The following is a 6,588-nucleotide window of genomic DNA, read 5'->3' on the forward strand; positions in this document are numbered from 1 at the left end:
TATGAATTTGCTTTGGTGTTATTTTAATACGAACTCTAGGATAGATCGAACGGAAAGAATAGCTTTGTGTTATTTTAGTATGAACTCTTGAATAGATCGAACGGAAAGAATAGCTTTGAGGTGGTTTCGTACCCTACAAACAATTTATTCTTGTGTTCTCCGCTAGATAAGAACTTTGGAGTGATTCTTCATCGCACTTTGAGGGATGGTTATATGATCCAACTATATTAGCATTGTTGAGAGATTGCACTAGTGAAAGTACGGACCCTAGGCCTCAGGTTCAAGCATTGCAATATCGTTTTTGTGCCCGTTTACTATTTGCTACCTTGTTGTTTTTATTTATTCAGATTATAAAAATGTATTTCTACCATCAATATTACACTTCTATCACAATCTCTTCGCCGAACTAGTGCACCTATACAATTTGCCATTGTATTGGGTGTGTTGGGGACACAAGAGATTTCGTGTATTTGGTTGCAGGGTTGTTCGAGGGAGACCATCTTCATCCTACACCTCCCACGGATTGATAAATCTTAGGTCATCCACTTGAGGGAAAATTGCTACTGTCCTACAAAACTCTGCGCTTGGAGGCCCAACACGAGTCTACAAGAATAAAGTTGCATAGTAGACATCAGCAAGCAGCGAAGTAAATGCAGGCAGAGATGAATGTACTAAAATACTGCTTGAACGATAAGAGAGATATGCAGCAGATTACAAACGAAGGATAAAAGATCAATTCAAAAACAAATACATGATCATCACAGAGTATTGGGTTCTACAGTAGGGTGCGTCGACTGCAAATTAAAATTTTCCTACGCGCAGAACAACCAAGATCATGCTACAGGAGATGGATCAGAGGTCGTTACCACTAGACGCGTAGTGCCGTGCAGCCGAAGAAGAGTTAGGGCAGCGCGTCCGCGTGGATCGTCTCCTCCTCGTCTGATCTCCCTCGAATAGCCGATCGTCCGATCCCACGTACAAATTCGCTGGAGCGGCGCAAGTGCACCGCTTGTAACGGTATCCGCGCGTGCAGGAGGAACACTGTGCAGCGGGCTGCTAGGTCCGATCACACAGTCGGCGGCGAGTGGAGGTGGCTATTCGCAACACATGCAAATCCCTAGTGACAGCGCCGAAGCGATCAACTAAATGAGTGTACTGCACCTCCACTATATATAGGCGTCCGTCGCGGGCTCAACACTTGGGCCTCGCACGGACCCTAATGCCCAAAATCTGTTCGACCTGGATCTGAGTCCGAGTAGGATCACATCTAACTCATGGAGTTCGATCCGACCTCACAGGTTCCTTCCCTTAAGCGCGCGACCCTGAGGTTCAAGTCGGCTTGGTCGCAGGTCGGATCACCTTCGACCTGCTCGGTTGGTAGCTGCCTCTAGCAAGGCGTGTCGACCACCAAGTAGACAATGAAGCTGATTGGCGAACCTGTACAACATGTGACACTTCTGTTCCCTTTGCCACACGATATATGTTGTCGGGCTCAAGGCGAGTCTGTCATCCTTGTGCTAGCCCGACCTCTTTCTCGTTCCAGTAATGCCGACCACTAATCGAATTATCTCATAATCCATGTCGCATGGCCATGCTTATCTTGGTCGGATCACACGAGGGGCCCAGAGTACATCTTTCCTGATTGGAGGGGCAAATCCCATCTTGCTCGACCATGTCTCGCAGCATGGGTCTGGACAAGCCTGAAACCTACCTTTGTAACTACCCAGTCATAGAGTAGCGTTTGGTCGGCCCAAAGCAGGTATGTCACCATCCCGAGTACATGCGCCAGCTCAGGTCTTAGGACATAGAACGTATGTTGTACTAGAGACTCACAGATGACACATCGCTGCGTCTCATAGTTGGGTCTGTCTGGCTCGGACCTTATCTCAACTCGGATCCGATTATGTCGAATCCGACCAGATCCTTCCATGTCCATACTATCCGGTTAGCATCCAATGCTCCATGGCTAGTGAGACCAAGCCATCTTCCGTGTCATATGCTAGTCTAGTTGGCTACGCGTCCACACAACCCTTTCGACTAGGGACCTTTTAGGACAGTCATCATACAATGCATAGTCCCACAAACAAGTCACGTACTTGCTGATACACATCATTGATAATGTCCAAGGACTATGTTTATTCATAAACACATAGGAAATATCATCATACATGATTGCCTCTAGGGCATATCTCCAAGACAGAGCATGAAAGATAATCCCTGAAGGAAGTACAGAGTGAATAGAATGGACCAGTGGTGCTCAATGGTGACAAGTGTATTTGGTAGACCAATTCGTCCTTCTGCCAAAGGACTACGTCTGGTTGGAGGGACTTGTGATTGAACATAGGAGCAAACCTCTCTCGGTCCTATTCTCCTTCAACTAGGAGCTGATCAGACTCGAGTTGATTTCACTCGTGGTACATGCTTACCGACGATCTCCAAACCTTCGACAGACTCCCTTCGCAAACCACAATTACTCTTGGTTGCTGAAGATCTCGCTCGATGAAGACAACAACTCTTCAACACTCAAGCCGACACCTATCCGTCTAGAGAGTGCGCAGCTCTCAAGAGTAATAGGTACAAGACCCTAACTCATAACTACTGTGATGCTCAACCACTTTCTAAGTTTTGGTTCTTGGTTTTCTCTCGGTGGATTTTCAACTCGAATCTCTCAGAGAGGGGATGCTCAATCAATCTTCTCAGAAATCGTAAGCGGAGCAGCCAACGAACAACGTTGGAGTGGGGTGGCTATTTATAGTCGTAGCGTTCCATGATGGGAAATGACCAAAATGGACAAATGAGACAACCAATGGCCGAATGACACGAGTCCAATGGTCATAATTTGAGCATAACTGTAACATTTCTTGCGGAGCAAGAAATGCTAACTCCTCAGTCCGAAAGACATCTCCTGCATCACCGAAGAACTAAGTCTTCTGCTGACAGGTAATCATTCGGAGCATAAAGAGATTTCTCTTTGTCTTGCATAGGTTTGGGCTAAGCATCACAGCGGATCTAAGCTTCGAGAACCTATACCCCTTTTAATAGTACGAGGTCCTAAGACTCAAGAAAGAGAAGAAGAACAGCAAAAAGAATTCTACGTCTTTGCGTCGCCTTCGGTCTTCTCGGTCAATTCTGTTCGGACGAACACCGAACCAATTGCTTCACATCAGCAATAGTTTTTAAGGGGTCAACTTGTTCACATCAATCTTCTCGCCTGAACGGCCTCGAGAGATATAACTGAATCTTCTCTGCATCTCGAATATCCTTCGGTGAAGTCCAAAGATGGCATTATCTTCGGTTCTGCATGGACTATTTCTCTTTGTGTGCACTAGCAAACAAATCAGTCCACGCCTGTTTCTGTCAGCAATCTCCAAAACACAAGAGGACAAGAATTGCACCAACAATCTCCCCCTTTTTGGACGATTGTTGACAAAACAGAATACATCAAAAGATAGATGAAGTAAAATGAATTATGATGTGAATTGACCAAGAGAGACAAGAGAAATTTACAAAGATGAACACGCTCCTCCTGAGTGTAAGCATTATATTGAAGATGTTTCGGTTGACGTTATGCTTGAGGGATAAACTGGGAGGTAGCAATGTGAATCTTCGTGCGAGAAGCATTGTTGCATGTAAGTATCTGTACCATTGATCAATGCTCTCTATCATGTCGGGGTTATTCCCCGTGACAACACAACCTTGAAAAAGATTATGAATACTTTGAAATGATTTGTCGCAAAAATGTGCCATGAAGATTTTCTCAGAACAGAGTATGTATCCACACGAGGTATAGTAAATCCCTGTAGATCCGATATGCAAGATAAATCACCGCAAGGGATGCTCATAAATACAGCCCAAAATGAATGAGTTCCAGATGAAGTTTTCCTTTACTGAAGATAAATGGATAACAATTTACGAAGCAAACACATCACAAGTCGCGAAACGAATACGTTCAGCCTAACGACAATTGATTTCCTGCATTGTTAGATGATGCGAGGTATTGAAACAGAAAATATAAGATATGATTGAGACGAAGGATATCTCTTTTCAGAGAGAGTATGCTTTGCAATCTCCTTCAAAACAATATTACTTCACCTGCAGCAAAGATATGTATCGAAGATAATCATTGCATGGAAGTAAATATCAATAGCACCTGCAACCAAATAACCGATAGCAAATAGCATTGCAGGGGTAATTAACGGTACATGACGACGAGGTTTACCAACACCACATGCGGTGCTATAAAGTTTCACGACCAAAAACATCAAATAGTTCAACGACGAAAAACCAACCGTTCGAAGGAAAAGCAGATGGTGAAAATCCCCTACAAATATCCCGCTCATCTATCCTCTCAATGTTCTTCTCCCCCTTTTGTCAACAAGTGTCAAAAAGGAAAAAAAGGAATTCATGCGAACAACTACTCGTCCATAGAACTATCAGAACTCGAACTGTTCAGCGAAGCAGAACGAGGAATAGTTGAGGCCGAAGCGGGAGCAAGACTTGTGCATGGGCTTCGGGAGCAGCTTCTGGAGTGGAGCGAGGAGCATCTAGTTTGTATACCACAGCGCCAGCAGTATCTTCTGTTTCATTGTATGGTTCCACAAATACCAGGTATGTTGAGTCAGGACGTTGAGGAAGCACCGGGGTTTGCCTTCGAATGCGAGGAACTTCAAACAGATTCAGATGATCATATTCCTTTTCAATTCCTTTTGCTGATAGCTGCTCACGAGAGTAATGCTTGCGCGGAAGGGTCCAGGTGCGCTTGTGAAGTTCTTTATCATGTAGCAGAGCTTGGCGAGTGTAGTTACGAAGCAGATTGATTTCAACCATCATCTCCAACTTTACTTTGCGATCGAGCTTGATGTGACTCTCCAGGGCCTGCTGAGTCCAAAGACAAATCTCATATAGTGATGGATTTTCATCTCGAGGGACTTCCACAGCGGCGTTTGTAACTTTGGGAGCAGCTGCTCAAGCAGAGGCACTTGCATCAATTGGAGTTTTTCCTTTCTCAACATCCTTCACAATTCGAAGAGTATCACGAACTGGAGCGTCGGGTGTGAGATGGGGAATGTGGACGCGGAAGTGGCGGCCCCGGAAGGCGGACTGTCAGTTTGGCTTCTCAGCAGGCGTCTTGTCGGCGGTGATGGTTGCATCTTTTGGCCGTGTGGGCGGCAGAGGATGTAGCGCTCGGTGATCCTGGTATCGGTGGTGCCTTGGCAGTGACGGTTCCCAGATCATGTTCTGGAGGTCTCGTTTGGTGGCGGCATGTCTTCCTACAGGGTGGATAGGTGTGCAGAGTTCCTCGGGTGGCGCGGATGAGAGGTTCCGGGCGAAAGCCTTTTGCTTCGGCACCGGCGGTGGTGACGCTTGTGGGTGTCATGTCCTTCTTTGGGGCGCTGTTGTGGTACATCTCGCCAAGCCAGGGCTCCGGGTGAAAACACTTGACCGTCCCCTCGTTCTCTTCAGCGTCGACGTAGTGCGTCATGTTCCTCCTGAGGACGTCGTCGTGGAGCTCAAGTTTCCTCCGACGCACCGAGCCATCATCGGGGGACAATTTTGGATCCTGGCTTGAGGTCTCCTCGACTCTTGCGTGGGTGATCGCATTTGCCTCCTTATCTTCTATACAGGGCTCCTCGTTGGTGCCACTCCAGGTCCTCATTGTCCGCTTGCAGGTCGAGCTCCACGATCCGGAGTGGGAGGGCAGGGGATCCTCTCCGCTGACAGCTTGGTGTGAGTGGTGGAACAAGGTTCGGCGGTTTCCCCTGGTGGCTAGTCGTCTCCCTTGTTGGTAGTCTAGGGTGCTTTGTGGTAGGTGTGAATTCTTCTGTATTTCTTGCTTTTCTTGGATCTGCTTTGTAAGAGGTTCTCCTCATCATCATGTTTAGGTTTAGTTGTGGTGCTTTATATATAAAAACAGGCATAAGAGCAACTCCAATGGGGCGACCCAAACGGACGGCGCATTTGTCCGCTTTTTGTCCGTTTGGGTCGGCCGCCCGGCCGGCGTCCGCCCTGGTTTGCATTTGGGTCGGCAATGCGCCCAACGCGCCGACCCATTTCATGTCCGCATTCAACTTTTAAATAAAAAAGGCCCGCGGCCGATCATGCCAGCACCATGCCAGCGTCGGCATACAATGTCGGCTTCAGGAAATACCACAGTTCATGCTGGCGCACTCACCAGCCGGCCGGCACACATGCCAGCACACAAAAAATGGTGGGACTTGAGTTCGACCACGCCATCGCGGCTCCCGTGGTCATGCCGGCACACCTGCCCGCATACAAAAAGATGGCCCTCGATGCCATAGATCACTCGTCGTCGAACTTGAGCATGTCGTCCTGCATCTTCTCGAACCACGGCCTCTTCCTTGGCGACAAGGCGTTGAGATCCACCTTCATGATCTCCACCCCGGTCATCATGCTTGCAAGAGCCACTTCTTTCGCCTTTGTCTTGGCGTTGGCGGCCTCGATCTCTAGCATCTTGGCTTGCTTCTCCGCCTCGAGCTCGAACATCTTGGCTTGCTTCTCGGCGTCAAGATCAAGCCTCCTCCTTTGGATCTCCATGAAAGCATCCATTTGCTCCGCCTTGAAACGCCG

This window comes from Triticum aestivum, chromosome 4D, assembly GCF_018294505.1.
Source record: "Triticum aestivum cultivar Chinese Spring chromosome 4D, IWGSC CS RefSeq v2.1, whole genome shotgun sequence".
NCBI lineage: Eukaryota > Viridiplantae > Streptophyta > Magnoliopsida > Poales > Poaceae > Triticum > Triticum aestivum.